The sequence below is a fragment of the Callospermophilus lateralis genome, chromosome 7, assembly GCF_048772815.1.
Source record: "Callospermophilus lateralis isolate mCalLat2 chromosome 7, mCalLat2.hap1, whole genome shotgun sequence".
In the NCBI taxonomy this organism is placed as follows: domain Eukaryota; kingdom Metazoa; phylum Chordata; class Mammalia; order Rodentia; family Sciuridae; genus Callospermophilus; species Callospermophilus lateralis.
Window position 1 is genome coordinate 10,517,984 of NC_135311.1, and position 17,260 is coordinate 10,535,243.

Sequence of the window (17,260 nt, forward strand, 5' to 3'; positions counted from 1 at the left end):
CTGGATGAAAAATATCTGTTTTCTTCTTAATACTAGCAAGGGCAAAAATAGGTCAGCCATTGACAAGCAGCAAGTGCAACATAACAATCCCAATAGCAGCAAACTTCCACCTATGAATAATTGTTTGAGCCAGATGCAATTGGGTAACCACAAAATTAGCCAATCTAACAAGTCTAAACCATCATCTTGCTGGACCTTCTAATGATATCTTTAAGGTAATCTAATGCTCTTAAAATAGAATTATTGCTGTCACTTAAATTGAAGCAACACATCCTTTATGTGTTTTATCCTGACATCCTGTATGATGTAACAACAACAAATAATCAATATCAGCCTTGTTATCAAGAAGGGCTTGGTGATGTTGTTTTTGTTCTTCATTAAGCATATTAATGGCCAGAGAGGTAGGATTAGTACTTTTTACCACAGCACAGGCCAGGTTCATAGTGGTTTTGTAAGCCCCAACAGCTAGTTCAGGGAAACCCATTAAGGAACATGTCAAAGCGTCAAATTCTGCTGAATCATCATAGTTTTCATCAAGGGGAATAGACCTCTTATGAATACTTTGTGTGGGATGGTGGCCCATTAAATCCTGTGAGGATGGTGAGAACACAGTTAATCTGCTGAGACAACAATGGGTACCATGCAACATTCTTGCAGGTATATAACAATTTCAGCCAAGCAAACCTAAATATTATAATGGTTCCTAGAAGTCCAGGAGTCTGACTTAACTAAGTTTCACACAACTGGGGTACAACAACAGAATAACATTACCATAAGGATCAAAACATTTACAGAGTTTTGCGTGAGTTTAGCAAACAAAGCAGTAACTAAGTTTTCCATAGTACATTTTAAGCCCATTTGAGCCAAAGCTGTTGAGCTGAGGCTGTTAATGATTTTATATATCCCCAAGTCAGTGGAAGTCTAGTAGCTTGGGATCCTCTTTTAATGTTTATTATCCTTCTTTAATGTTGCCTTTCTTTGGAGGAGAGTGATCATTGTCCTCTTGTTTGCTGGGCCTCTCCTCATCCAGGATCAAATAAACTTGGGAATCAAGGTGTGAAGTTCCTGATGTCCATTCACAATGGATAGAGCTCATGCATGGAGCTGGAGTCCAAGCAGGACCTGTTGGTGTGAGCACAGCAGTCTATCCTTTTCCCCATGTGGTCAGAGGCATAGGGTCTTGTCATCCTGGGTCTGGTGGAACCCTATATTTTACATAAATTCTTAGTAATGGCTGTTTAGGAATAAAATGTCTATCCAAGCAGACAACCAATTGTGAATATTAACTTTGCATTCCATATTGAGCACATTAACTGTAAATAAAACAATATTTAAAGCATTATTAATATGAGAGAGGCTAGATTTCCCCTTTTTTGTTTTAGTTTTAAAAGGCAAGTTTGAAGAGTATGATGCACTCATTTAACCAAAGTTTGTTCAGTAGGATTATGAGGAACTTTATAATTTAAAATTATATTTCATTGATTACAAAATTGTGCAAAAGCACAAGATGTATACTCAGGGGCATTATCCATTTTCTAAATAAGCAGGCTTTCCCATGGTGGAAAGCAAAGCAATAAGTGAGAAATGCAAGCAAATACATTTTTATACCTGTGGGCACTAGCTTAAATAAATCCAGAATGGGTAGTAATAAAAACATGAAAAAAAGGAGCGAAATGAATAACATCCATTTACCATTGTGCATTAAAATGTAGGCCCTGGGTTCACAAATTTTTATATAGGGTTCATAAGTATACACAGTGGGAACAATTGCTAACTATAGCATGAAACTTTTGAGAAGATATGGAAAATATTTTCATTAGTGATCGAGTATTTTGATGAAAAAAATCCATGAGATTTCACAGCATTTGAAAAACAAAAGGATAAGCAGATTTCATATCTTCATCTGTGTGAGCGTCAACCTCCACCAAAAGTTTAGAAATCATGGTGTGGCTGTATCTATGAGCAAGGAAGATAGGAGATGCTTGATGCTGTAAAAGAGTTTAAAGGGTTTAAAAAAGAGACAGTGAATTGGAATCCAAACGAGGGCATAACCCAACCATGGAAATATGAAGCACAAGCTTAACTATATATTGAGAACTTGTAATAACATTTAAAATAGTAGAAAACAATTTCAGCATCAGGATAAAGATAGCTAACTCAGCTCACTGTGGAGAATTTTGAGGTAGAGTATAATAGTCCATTCACCATTAATAAAAACAGATATTACTCCTCTTTGTTTACCTGTTTGTTTACACCATTATTTCATCTATCAAAGGAACAGTAGGAATTAAGGAAAATGGATAGAATTAAGGAACCTGATATAACAAAGAGAATTGTTCATCTTGAGGCCTGTGAAACACAATGAGCACTAAAATTTTAGCTAATACAGCTTGATAATAGGATGAATGGTAAGTATTAGAGATATAAAGTTTTTTTCATAAGGTACAAAACATGAATATCCATGCTTGTTAAGGATAAAATTTTAATATGACCATCAGCAATTAATTGAGCATACATATTAGTAAAAGGCAAAATATTACAGCCTGAAAAATGAGGAGAATATAGCCATTTTGTTATATATCTTTTCTTATTAAGAATAGCAACTACTGCTTCAAAAGCATAAGGCTTTCCAACAAGAACTATCAATGATAATAGCACATTAGAATTAGATACAGGAAGTTGCTCCTTCATCACTGTCAATAACTTTTCATGAATTCTTTGTAAAGCCTGTTTTAAAGAAGGAGTCAAATAAAGGAATGGGGTGGCATCCCGTTTGTTTGTTTGTTTGTTTGTTTGTTTTTAACAACTGGAAACAAAGGGAGAGACCAGCTTGGCATCAGCCCTAATTTTTAATTTATTTATTTGAGAAACCATACTATGAAGGCTAATATCATTTATGTTAAATTTAATTTACTCATTTTAATTGAAACAAAAACATAATAAAAACATGATTAATAGTATTGATCATCCTTTTTCTGTTGAAGAAAAATTTTAGAAGTAATGAATATTATATTATATTTTACATATTTTTTAGGAATTAAGACTTTATTATTTGGCCACCTATAAACACTCATGAGCCATCACCTTAAAAACATCTATTTATTTATTTAATTGTTTGATTTGAATTAAGTTATCTGGATCCATTTATTTTTTTTTAATTTTAATTTATGAGCCTTCGTTTGTCTAAATGTCAATTTAATAATAATATATAGACATAAGACAGGCCTGTGAAATTGGAAATGTCAGGTACAAGATCCAACAACCATGGTGGACATTGAAATCTAAGGTTTCATATAGCTAGCGTTTTTGTCCTTTATAGTTATTAAGACTTATCCCTAACACAGCCATGTTTATATCTTCCTAGGATTTATTAAAAGAAATCTTTGAATGTATTTAAGAGTTAACTCCGGGGAAATTGGCCTTTGTGTAAAGGCAGAATGTAAAAATCTGTATAGTTAGATAAAAACAGACTAATCAGAAAAACACATCAACTTACATAGAATACTTAAAAACTTACATTGCAGTAATATCAACATTTTTTATCGGGTCAGAGTATACCTTAAATTCAGACAAGAATCAGTTGGAAGCCTGTCACATTCTGAAAAAAAATAAGGTAAAACAAAACTTTTTTTTGAAAAAAAAGAAAAAGAAAAAGAAAAAGAAAACTTGCACATTTGGAATCTTTCTACTTTTCCCTTTCTATTAGTGCTTCAACATTAAGAAGGGGGAGGAGCTGTGTAAGAAAACTGGGTAAAAACAGTTAGGAGAGTCAGCCAAGCAGTGTAGATTTAGAAGAGACATTTTTTCTTCTTTTGTCTAAACTAGTTTTTTGCAACTCTAGTAAATCATATAGGGAATGAAATTCACATTGAAATATGAGGCTAGGAAAGTTAGGAATCCAGCAGAAGTTGAAAAGTAAGGAAAAATGTTGTAACCCATCTTTCTTTTATAAGAGTATTTCTCTCCAATTTATATGCTTTCTGGAAAGTTTTTATTTGTTTGTTTGTTTCTTTCTTTCTTTTTGCCTTAAACCTTGCAAATCTTTGGGAGGGGGGGTGACGAGCAACTTGTGTAGATTGATACAGCAGGAGTAGGAGCCATTTATTGTAGGACAACAGAGGTATTTATACATTTCACACAGCTTATCTTAATTAGCATAAACTAGATACAGCAGTCAACCAATAAGAAATCTCCACTCTTAATGACTCGCTGGTGTTTCTTCACAAACCACTCCCTCTGGCATTTTGCCAGGCACCATCCAGACTTGTTTACAGACTCTAACATTTCTCTGGCAAAATGCCAGGTGCCATCTTGACTTGTTTACAGACTCTAACAAATCTTGTTACAGTTTCCACACATGGTTGAACATAAGCAATTATTTGTGTGGTTTGAAAGGGGAAGAGGTGGTAGCCACAGGGAGGTTTTGGATCCTTGTTCAGTTTTTGTTTTCTTTTCCTCAAACCAGGGTGACCCCTTGAAGCCATGAATGAATGGACACTTGTTTGTTTTTATTTTATTTTCCCCAAACTGGGGTGGCCTCTTGAGGCCATGTGTAGAGACATACCATGTCTTATGACCATGACATTAGTATTTGTGTCCAATAAGCCTAAAAATATGAATGCTTATTAAACAAGGTGAACTTCAGTCTACTTTCAGTAATTGACAAACATGTTGTTATGTTCAGTAACAGAAGAGTCTAATCTTTTATTTTTCCTTTCATTTAAATAATATTGCTTGGGTTTGAACCTGGGATCTTGTCCATGCGAGGCAAACACTTCATCAACTGAACTCTGGTTCCAGTCCTGGGAGCCCTCACTTGGATGTCTTTAGTAGTAATCAAACCTATTCCAACTCTCCCTCTGGTAGCATAAAAGGATCTGTGAAATGAGGTTGAGAGGTCTCTCTGTATATTGGAAACACTTGTGTCATGGGATCCTGAGGGGATTAGAGCAATTAGTTCCTCCTCCTTTTGGTCTGAGTCAGGGGCTTTAAGGCAGTGGCAAGCAAGGCAGCTTTATGAGTTACATTTAGTGATTTTTTAAAATGGCACATTTCAACTCGTTGAATAGAGCAGAAGGTAATTGCTTATGCTCTGGCTGACCTGCGAAATTTAACCCAGTGCAACAGACAGCTAAATCATGAAATCCCCCTTCCTCCTCAGCTTGTCCCAAACACTTACTTAACTTGGATTTAGTTGTAGGTGAGGCAGCTGCTCCAGGCAGGCCTGAGACAAAGACAGTAAATCACCTAGTGTCCTGGAGTGTCTGGAGAGGTGCAGGCAGGTCCCTTAAAGGGACAGTGCAGCCAGGCACAGAAAAAGAAGAGCATGAAGTTTGAGAATCTAAGGTTTTATCAATTGCATCCCTACAAAGACACCAAGTTTGCAACACGGGTATACAAATGTGTGGCTTTTCATGAATTATTTTACCTACTACTTCTCCTAGTCTTTCAAATTGAGTCATCCACTTTCTGGGTAAAAGGGACAGCAAGAGCTTATCTCAGTTAGCAAGGCAGCCAGATCACTATCACTTACAGTATGTCCAGCCTTGCAGAACAGAAAGGAAAGTTGTGCTCTGTGGCACGCCACTGTGCAGTAGAGAATTCCCCATGACTCATCTGATAAGGGATCTGAACCAGCTCCTGTAAAGATGCACGTCATGAGCCACTCCCCCCACCCCTTATCTGTCCGAATGTCTGGAAGGGTCTCTGTCTGGGCTGACTTCCTTGTCCCAAATTCTCCGTGGACTGGGAGGACACGTGGGGTCTAGTGCCCCAATGTTGGGTGCTAGCTGTAAAGGAACACCTGTAGAAGAATGCCTGTGCAGGAGGCATACAAAAGAATGGACACAGACACACACACACAGTGCAAGCAGACAGACAGGAGGAGCAGAGAGGAGTGAGGTGAAGTGGTGGAGAAGTGAAGTGTCCACTCCCCGCTGCCTGGGAGTTTAAGAACACATACCTTCGTTACCATGACTGTATTCGAATTAGTATTTCTTGAGTGCTAGCTAGCTGAGATAAGGTCCAGGCTAATACAAACACAGAGCCCTTCTCTCCAAGGACTTTGCTAAGGAAACCAGGTAGAGCCTACATAGCTGTCTATTCCCTCAGAGGGAGGAGGCTGGGCTTTCCAATAGTGGGAATCAGGGCGCCAGCTACCCCACCCCCACCCCATGGAGTTTGCTCACCAGGGGAACACTTCCCTGTCTATTTCCATGGTCAGAACACCTACAATCAGGTTTCAATTTTGGTGTAAATTTTTATTGGGAATAAGAGATTTCCTTATGCTGGACATGGTGGCACATGCCTGTAATCCCAGCGGCTTGGGAGGCTGACACAGGAGGATCTTGAGTTCAAAGCCAGCCTCATCAACTGCCATGTGCTAAGCAACTCAATGACCCTGTCTCTAAATAAAATACAAAATAGGGATGGGGATGTGTCTCAGTGGTCAAGGGCTCCTGAGTTCAATCCCCAGTACCAAAAAAAAAAAAAAAAAAAACAACAACAACAACAAGATTTCCTTGAAGGAATACAGATGTGTGACTGAATGGCTTTGCAAATAAGAGATGATTTAATGAATCATTGCAACAACAAAGGACACACTGAGAAACAGTAATAAATAAAAATTTGAAAAGTGGATTTGGAATTCTAAAAATGATATGTGCATGTATACACACATATATGGTACATTTGCATGTATATACATGTTATAGTTAAAGGTTCGTCCCGGGGTTTCATAAACTGACTTCCAGATCACTCATGTATAATCGAATCAAGCCTTTTTTGAAGCACACCCATGGTGGCTGACCAGAACATAAAGCTGTTCCCCTGATCAGCCCTGAACAATTGTAAGGGCGCTCTTTATAAGCCTGAAAACTGCAAAAGGGATGTTTGGGGGTCTAGCCAATGCAAGCAAGCCAGGTTACAGAAGTGGGACAGTGCAGTCAAGAGGAGGGAAGCCTAACCAATCACAGTTAGCCCAGTCACCCCAGTTACAGAAACAGAGCCCCATTAGGTAGTTCCGTGTTCTTAAAGGTTTCTATAGCAAAAGGAAAAGAACATCTTGCCCCAGTCATGACCCTTCTACTTGACTTGGTTGTTTTACAGGATGAAGTCACAAAACAAAATGGAGTCACATTTGCTTCTACTATCACATACACACAACATTACATACATATTCAATAAAAACACAGATTAATAAGGAAAAAGGTCTACACCTTAAGGATTGCAAAATGAGCAAAGTATGTGAGCAAACCATTCACAGATGTTGATATAAAAAAACTAAAGAATATAAGTGTTGGGGCTCGGGATGTGGCTCAAGCAGTAGCGCGCTTGCCTGGCATGCGTGCGGCCGGGTTCAATCCTCAGCACCACATACAAAGATGCTGTGTCCGCTGAAAATTAAAAATAAGTATTAAAATTCTCTCTCCCTCTCTCAAAAAAAAAAGAATATAAATGTTATTCAAACTCATTATTAATTAGAGAAATACAAAACTTGTAATCAAGTAGGTATCATTTTACTTTACCTAATGAGCAAAATCTTGAAGGGTGAGAAACCTGTGCCTCAGGGAAGAACAGAGGTGGGAGTTCTCATGCATTGATGGTGGTGAATTAATTCAGGAAAGCTTGTGGCAGTTTCTTGTCTAAGTTTGTATATGTAGACCTTGCAATCCATTTCTAAGCCTATCTTCCAAAAAGTGTTTACGCAGTTCCATGAGGGAACATAATTGATCATGTTTCTCATGACAATTGAATGGTATTAAGCTGTTGGAAGCACACTAAATGTTCACTCCTTATGGAACACATTCATAAAATATGGTAGTTGACTGGGAACTCCTGTAATCCCAGTAGCTCACAAGGCTGAGATAGGAGGATTGAGTTCAAAGCTAGCTTCAGCAAAAGAGAGGTGCTAAGCAACTCAGTGAGACCCTGTTTCTAAATAAAATACAAAATAGGGCTAGGGTCAAGTAGTCAAGTGCCCCTGAGTTAAATCCCAGGTACACTCCCCATGCCCCTACACTCACCTCCACCTCTAGTCAAAAAATAAAAATTATCTTAGCTACATATTCTGGGACTCTGTGCAGAATGTAGATATGGACTGGTATGGGAAGGTCTTTAAGAGAGTGTGTAAGGGACCTGCGAAGCGTCGGAGGGAGAGATCACAAGAGACCGGCTCCATGCAATTGGCAAAAGGGGTTTTATTGATTCAGTATGCTGAGGCTCCAGGCTCACTCAGGAAGATAGAGCAGCCCAGAGCCCCGAGCAGAGGTCAGGCAGAGCTTAAGTACACTTTTTGGAGAGGGCGGGGGGCTTTGCATACATCAGAACAAATCATCACGGGGCGTGGGAAAATTGAACAACAACTCTGAGACCTGATTAGCACATTTGTTGGCGAGAACAGATTGGACGGGGGTGATTGGTTACTTCTAAGTGGGGTGAACATTTAAACTGATTGGTTCTGGGGCCCGAGGTGCCTATGTGCCAGCTTCACAGAACCCCAAGTTATTAGACAACCAGAGGAGCCAGTGAGAATGTTTACTGGGCAGTTCGGGTATTGTCCTAACAGCTACCGAGATTACAGGTTCCGGGGGTAGCAGAGGAATTGTAACAATACTTAATCTTTTACTCTTTAACCCAAGCCTTGCAGTTAGAGACTTCACAATGTCCGGTCTTTTGCACTTTAACTCTGGCTCTGCGGCTTAGAATCAGCTTAGAAATTTTACCTTTACAAGTGCAGCATGAAATACATAAAATACTACCTTTTGTTGCACACACAAAGAAACACTGCAGTTTAGAAGAACACATAGAAATAGAAGGATGACACTTTATAATGTGGAGAAAAGAAAAAATTGGTATAAAGAATCAATCAATCAAATAGTTTTATCAAAAAGAAGGCTGATCAGACCAAATGATATTCATTGAGTCACTGGGGTTACAGGCATGTGCCACCATGCCTGGCCCAGAAGCCAATTTCTGACAAATGTGTGTTAATGATTATATAAGTAAAGGAGAATGATTAGCTCAAAAATATACAGTTAAAAAGATTCCAAAGACAAAACACAACACAATAAAGAATTGGACATTATTACCCTATGTGCATATGTGATTACAGGAGTGGTATAACTCTACATCTTGTACAACCACGCTGCGCCCCTCCCCTGACTCAGGCAATGGCAAGGCCCTACTGAGGTGGATGGCGCAAGGCGTCCATCCTCTAGAGGAGCGCAGTATGTTTCGGGGAATGGGCTGGTTTGTTTTTGTATTCCTTTAATAAGTATAGTTGCAATTTCTCATATGACCATTAAGTATGAAGGAAAAAACATGACTTTCCCAATTAATGCAACTACTTCTAAGAATAGATCTATTTACTCTAAATGCAATGATTCAGCTGTGGAGCATAAATTGTTAATGTCTAATGAAAAACTCCCTGTATTAATGTCAATGAAGTTTTTGAGAAATTAAATTAAAATCTAGAGAAGAAGAATTAATGTTAAGAAGACAGATTAGTGCTTAGTACTGAGCAACTTGTTCTTGTTCCTGTGCACAATGGTTTGTGCTCTTACTCTTGTTTGATTAAAATCAATAACAAGTTAACCACTTGCCATAACCATGGCACCGGTTCCAGTCAGTAAGTCAAGAAAGAATAGTCAAAGTATAGGCCAATAGTTGGGACTTTTCTAACTATTGTTAAAAGTTAACTAAACAGAAACAGCTCAAAGCAAAACGAGAACTGAAAGGAAAAATGCTTGCTTATGCATAAGCCAAGATACATTCTTCTATTCTAATTGTAGCTATGTAATATTTTGTTTCTTTGAATAATGATTCCTGTTTTGTAACCACAAAGTACTGTGAGCCTGCCAAAATGAAAAGTATATATGATTAACTTCACAAGTAAAGATGGGGATTCAGCACCTTCACTATGGTGTTTGTGTTGTTTCTCCACCCCCTTTTGCCGACTCCTCACCATCCATTCGTCTCCTGAGACCCCCTGTTGGAGCTGGACTCGGACACAACCAGAAGAATGAGAAGTCATTCTCCATTTATGTATGATGTGTCATAATTCATTCTACTGTCATTTATAACTATTTAGAACAAATAAAAAAATAAAAGAAAGCAGATTGGAAATAATTATGCTCTATAGAATATATACTGAATTGGGATAAAAATTTGCACCATGGGTACCTTTTTCAGATAAACATGTGTAACTTTGTATAAAATACTTAGATTCTAAGTAATGAATAAAGATGTCTGCAACATCAAAATTACATGAAATGTCAGGGTTTTTAGGATTATTATTGAAGACTGTAGAGTGGAATAAATTTGTATATTTACCAGTTGGTGGCAGTAGAGATTATAACAAAGCTTCAGCATCTTTATTTATAATCTAAAAATTTGAAGCCTTAGGCCCTTAAATCATCATATCTGTGCTTGGATTTTACAACAACTTATAGTTCTAAAAGAAATTTAAAATAACAGAAGTGCACATAATATTAATAATGTATCAATGATAATATAAAAAGAACATTCAGAAGCTCAACACATTTTTCCTTATTACTGGTTGAAAGCGACCTTTCTTGCACAACCTCTGGCAACCATCTCCAACCATGAGAAGACCTTCAGAATGCAGACCAGGCATGATAAAGTCTGAAACAAAACAGAGAATAACAAAACAGTAAAATCTCCCCCAAACTAAAAAGGAAACTGGGGACCAAATTCTTGAGACAATGAAATCCCTTAACAACCCTTTCTTTCCTGCTTCCAATCTTTCTCAGAGTAAGAAATATAACTATACCTTTTAGACATTATTGTCAGTTTAATTTTTCTGTCACGTGCAGCCAAATTTAATGCTTATGGATCCAGATGTCATCTGAACATCAAGAATGACTGACAGCTGTGGTTTTGTGAAATGTTCACCTGCAGCTCTTTGCTCTCCTCACTCTAGTGACCCACATGGCCTACTTATTTTTTGTCAAAGCGAAAGCAGACTTTTGACAATCACACTCAAGTTATCTCTGTATTTTCAAAGGCAAGGGAGAAAAATTCAATTAGCCATTCTAAAATGTACATGAAAAGAAGTGTGTTAGAAATCACAGTGAACTTCTGGGGAAATGGTAGAGTGAGATTATCTCACAACTCATTTCACTGTGTTAAATCCAAAGCAGAAGTAACTTCATCCATACTGAATCTAGGAAATAGCTGTAACTTAAATCCCAAGAAGGATTTACAAGCTACAATAAGAGGTGGGATAAATCTTTGGCATGTGTTTTCTATAATTTTAAGTATGCTGAAAGGGGAATGTCTGGAGTTTAGTGGAATACATTGAATTCTGAAAGCAAGCAACTCAGGATACTAGGCCTTTGTTATAAGACAATTATGCAGAATAAATCAATGTGTCATAGATTTGTTGGCAGAGTCAATTTAAGCAGCCTTTGGCTTTGGAAATTAGGTGAGACCACATGAATTCTTGACCATATTGGTATTCAGTGGCTTTGAAACAGGGGTACTTTTTTGCACTTTAAGTATAAACCTTGCTGCTTGACCACTGGGGACTTATTTCAAAAATGACTTTTTAAAATTTCTTCTTTTGCCTTTTCCTTTCCCCAGTGATATAACTTAAGATCTATTGATAATAATATTTGGAGAACAGTCCAAATGTCTCCTTTTTAAAGGCCTTTGCTCCCTCTGGCAGAATGGCAGCCTCTCTAACATGAGTCTGTTGACTTTCTCTTTGGCTAGAAAAGCAAAAAAGATATTTTTCCCTTTTCTTTAAAACGTGTCCTCATTCTTGAATTGGATTGAGAACAAGGACTGAGCTTTTGGTATCAAATTGAGCAGATGGGACCTGAGAACAACCCTGCTCTGGACTTCTTGGTCAGGTCTGGCACTCTGGTGTGAGCTTGCTGAGAATCAACTAGTGGAGAATTGTGTTCCCATAAGAAATAAGGAAGGACTAAGGGACTGCCCCAGGGCAGCTGAAGCTTCTTTTTGCTTCAGGGAACTTCTGCTTCCCCCCACCCCCAAGTGAGTATGATTTGCTCCACCACTTGGAGTTCTTTCATAAACATGAAGCTGAACACAGTACAGTTGTGACACCTTGGCCATCTGGTAAGCTCTCCTGGTGTTCACACTGAGAACTTTGGTTCCACACTGCAAAACTCTTTCATAGAAACAACTGGTTCCCCTTCCTAGAAACATCTGGTCTCTCTTCTTGGGGACATCTGTGGCACTGCTGGTGAAGGGATTGAAAGACCTAAGCAACCTCATTCTACTTGGAACCTCATTGTGCTCTGAAACTCAACCTCTGACCACCTGCAGTCCTAAAGTCAGGAAAATACCACAGAAAAGCCCTGTGGAAACAGTTCTCGGAAAAGCCGCAAATGGTGATCACCTAAGATAGGCCAAGATATCGAAATATCTGAAATTCCAGATGGCCCCCATCTAGGTGTGGTGACCAGTATCTAAACTAGAAGCCCTGAAGCTTGGCACGTACCCCCCATCCTCCTCACAGTTTAAACCAATCAATTTTAAGTGCCTCAACCCCTTGAACTAACCAATAATCCTTTCCAGATTCTTTCCCGCCACTTGCTACGCTAATCATGTTTTAGAGTTGTTGTTTGATTTTCCCGTGGTGTGTGATGATTTGCTAAGAGATGCTATGATGTATGTGAAGTCCCTGCCTTCTCCAAAGAGTGTATAAAACTGCTGCAAACCCTGGGCTCCAGGCCTCTCAGCGTCACCAGTGGCTGTGTGCACAGAGGACTGAGCTAACTCACAATAAACACCTCTTTGCTGCTTACATCGATCTTGGTCTCTGGTGGTCTTTTGGGGGTCCCGAATTTGAGCATAACAGGATCACGGTTAAATGAGAATGAGCACCAAGGGGTTTTACCTCATATTTGATCTGTCCTTTCAAAGGTTTCCAATCTGTTTGTCTTGGTTTTTGTTGTCTGTCTCTGTGTTTTTGTTGTATTTTATCTTTAAGACAAGGCAACACAGTGTCAGGTCCTGCCTATAATGTCTTAGGAAGGGAAGATCTTGGCTGAATAGGCCAAGTAAAGCTACAAATCTATTGTTGTAGGGACAAACGGGGCAAGGCACCAAAGACAGCAGGAAACAGTTTTATTTGGCTGCAGCCAGGTTCAGAGGGCACAGCTTTTGCTGTAATCAATCAATCCCCTGAACCCCGAGTTCAGGGAGTTTCAGAGTTTTATACCCAGCATGTAAGGGGAGGGACTCAGAAGTTCACAGTCTGCAGAAGTTCACATAAAAGCAGCTTTTTCTTTCACTGTTCTGGGCAAGTTAACTCTTCAAGGACAACACCTGAGAAGGGGAGAGCTTCTTCTCCCCTTTCTTTCCTCCCCTGCCAGCTGTTATCATGGAGCCCAATTGTAACTTATCTTAAAAATGTAGACATCTCTGTGAGGCTCAGCTCAAGGTCAGAGGCCTTGTTTGCACATTTCTTTAAAGTACTATACAGGATATGTTTGTGAAAACTAGTAAGGGGTGTCCAGCACCTGGAGTCCTGGTATCTTCTCGGCCAGTGGCCAATTAGACAGGGTGACACAAAAATAGGAAATCTACCTACATTGGACTCTTTTGTAGAGACTCTTTTGCTGACACTCCTAAAATCAGCCATGGTGAAGACGGCTTCTCTGTGGAGAAAGGGGGTGCCACTTGACTATGACAATGGAAAAAATGGTATTTTACTGTAATGGTCTGGTTAACATATATTTTGAAAGGTGGCTATTCTATAGTATTTTGAAATATCATATGATCCAGAGTTGGAATTGGTCTATCAGAGGTAAGTTTTGCAGATAACATGATAATGAGTATGAATGGCCATGAACTATGTTGGTGGTGCAAAGAAAAGCAAATCCACCAGTGTGCAAAGATAGAAGAACATTGGAAGAAAAATTTTCAAAACATTTAAACTTTTTCAACCCAGTGTTATCTGGAGGGCATTATCTGTCAGCCTTCCTCTTCTGACAAGGAAATTGTATGGAAAATTGGGGGTGCAATCTACCCACCAGGCTTAGCAGATGTAAGAGTCCCCCAGAGCCTCTGTGTGTGTTGGCCCCTGTGGAGAGCCATTCTCACACGTGACTGGGCAACTCCCGGTTTGGGTCTGAGGCTCTCTGGCTAATCTGTGTCGGAGCCTTCCCGGCCCTCTCCTGTTGAGAGAACCCATCCGTGTGGGGGTGTAACTGACCACTGACCCCCGGAGGCCCAATCACTGATCCTGACCTTGGAGTGCGGCCCCCCTTCAACCTTCATTGGATGGAATTCTCCCCTGAACTTCTTGCTCCCCAATAAAAGGCTACTCCCTGGCGTGCTCCCTCTCTCTCTCTCCTGCTAGCCCTGAGTAATCCTTGCTGCCCTGCCGGGTGGTTAGAGGTGGGAACCAGAGAGGGGAGCTGTCTCGGACCTGGTCATAGAAAAAGGTAACTGAGTCTGTGTGTTTATTTCGATCTCACTAGTTAACTTTTATGCCAAGAACCTCATTAATGAAACCAGTGCGCTGGCCGCATGGTGGAGGCACCTGCATTTTAACCCTGATCAGAGAGCCCCTGAAAATCTCTGAATGGTCAACATGACCCTTACTGGGCAAAGTGTCCAGACACAAGGAGAAAGCTTCAGCAGGGGACAATTGACACAAACACCTCATTGGGGGTTGATATTGTTTTTAAGGTATATATGCTCAGGAGGAACAGAAACTAAAGCCACCAAGTGTTTTACTGGCATCCCCTGCAAAGAGAACCTCTAGGAAAATTAACACAAGGTTGGAAGGGGCCGTGTGTGTGTGTGTGTGTGTGTGTGTGTGTGTGTATATATATATATATATATATATATATACAGAGAGAGAGAGAGAGAGGAGAGAGATCTTTGTGCCTACAAAGGAGGAAAGACATTGGAAAAAGGATTGTCCATGGAAGCCAAGCCAAGATCCCCAGGATCATGTCACTCCTCCTAAATTCAAGGCTCAGCTGAGAAGTAACAGGGTTGGAGTATCTAGGTTTATTTAGAGAAGGCTCCTATACCAATAGCCACACGTAACCCCAGTAAAATTGACAGTGGAAACACAATTGAGTCTTTGATTGACATTAGTGCAAGCTATTCTATTTTAAATTATAAATTAACCTTTTGAAGAGCTATATATAGCACCCTAGCAGTGGTAGGAGCAATGGGTCAGGCTCAGCAGCATCAATTGCTTCAACCTCCTGAATGCAAACTGATCAAGCAAAGCCTTAGCTTTTTGTATATGCCAGATTGTCCAATTCTTTCCATGGGATGAGATTTGTTTTGCAAATAAATGCTCGAATAACCTTTTCATCTAAAAGCAATGAGTCTATTTGCAAGTGCCACTGGAAAATGCAACCTGTCTCTAGCTTTCACTTTCCAACCAGGAAAAAGAAGCTGAATCCATATTGCTGGAGTTCTGTCAGAGTGTGTATAAGATTCTTGAAGCAATGGGCCCCAGGAAAGATGATTAACACTACCCCAATCAAGATTTTACTCAAAGAGTAGCTAACCTGCCTCAAAAAGAGACAGTACCCTCTTAGGAAAGAGATATTGATAGGGATCCAGACTCTTTTAGTCAGAATTTTAAAACACGGATTGATGTGGCCTTTCTGGTTTCCCCACAACACCCCAATTCTGCCTGTAAGAAACCTCACACTGAGAGTACTGATTTGTGCAAGATTTGCAAGCTTTATAAAATATTGTGCAAGATATTCAACCCACAGCATCAAACCCCTACATTCTGCTGACTGTGGTGTCAAGTTACTATGGTGGTTCCTAGTGCTGGGCTCTATGCATTCTTCTGTATTCCACAGGAAAGGAAGTCCCAGTGACTGCTTTTGTATGGCAGGACTCCAGTACTAAAGTAATCATGCAAAGTAATTGTTGGGCTGTCCTATTTCAGGGACTAAAACTCTCCTCCTCTTATTAAAATAAGAATCTAGCAAAAGCCATGGGAAGATTATGACTGGATCAAGAAATCCTTTTGTAGCTGGAGGCTGCACCCATGTTACCTTAGACCAGGTTGTCTCTGAGCTCCTAAGCTGTGGCGGGGCACAGAGCTCCTCCAGGTCCCTGTCCCTGTCCCTGGAGTCTGCCGGTTCAGGAATGTGGCTGGGAGGGCGGAGTTAGCAGAGTGGAAGCGCCATTCCACCTTATCCTTTCATTCCAGGCCCAGCCCACTGGGAGCTGCAAGCCCGGCTTCCTGCTCTTAGGGCAGGGCTTTGGTTGCCAGAGAGGATCCCCGTGTGTGTAGATCAGCTGCTGGCTGCAGCAGTCCCTGCATTGTTGGGATCTTGGTATCCTCTTGGTTGTGGTGCGCGTTTACAGCCGGATCTGTCTGCTTCAAGTGTCCAACTTTGTAACAGATTATGATCCAACCATTGGCGATTCCTACACAAAAAACTGTGTGTGACAGATGACATTGCATCTGGCTAGCTATTTTGGATAGAACTGCGACAAGAAGAGTTTGGCGCCCTGAGGGAACGGTGCATGAGGACTGGTGAGGGATTCCTTTGGTTTTTTCAGTCACAGACGCAGTTTTGAAGAAATCTGGAAGTTTCCAAGACAGATTCTCAGAGTAAAGGATCTTGATGCGTTTCCAAGCATTTTAATTGGCATTAAAGCAGACTTGGATCATCAGACCTGTAATGTACCTGGAGTCTCAGCAAAAGGTTAGGATGATCGTGAATCAAGCTTTTCATGAACTTGTCCAGGTAAGATGGACGTTTTAAGAGCAAGAATGTGCTTCTTCACCAGAGCCAACTAGGAAAGAAAAAGACAAGAAAAGTTGCCATTCTGTCACTTTCTGAGCATTCCTTGAGTTACCAACTGCCAGGAAAAGCCCCCATCTCCTCCCTCTCTCCTTATGGATTAAATCATGTTGGTACCTTTCTAGCCTTGAAGGAGAGATCACCCATGTTACCTTAGACCAGGAAGCCAACTGATCCTTTCCATGAAGCTAATATATAATTCTTTCCAGACCTATTTAAAGGAAACACTAGGCTGCTGATTCCTTTTAAATTCATACTAAGGTTCCTGTGTATATGTCTATGTATACAGACAGATTCTTTCTTTTAAGGGCTTACATTTTAATAGGGATGAATCCATTTTGGAACCTAAGTGGTTTGCGAAGCTGAACTTGTATGTTATAAAATAATTTTTTTAACTTTTGGAATCACATTACCTACTGTTACTCTAAATAGAAGTATAGGGATTTTTTTTTAATGTGAATTTTTGGCCT

General features: G+C 39.8%; 1 pseudogene; it reads left to right on the forward strand.

The window, feature by feature from the left end:
- Window positions 1-11,835: 11,835 nt before the first annotated feature.
- Window positions 11,836-16,829, forward strand: LOC143403377 (ras-related protein R-Ras2 pseudogene; annotated as a pseudogene).
- The last annotated feature ends 431 nt before the right edge of the window (window positions 16,830-17,260 follow it).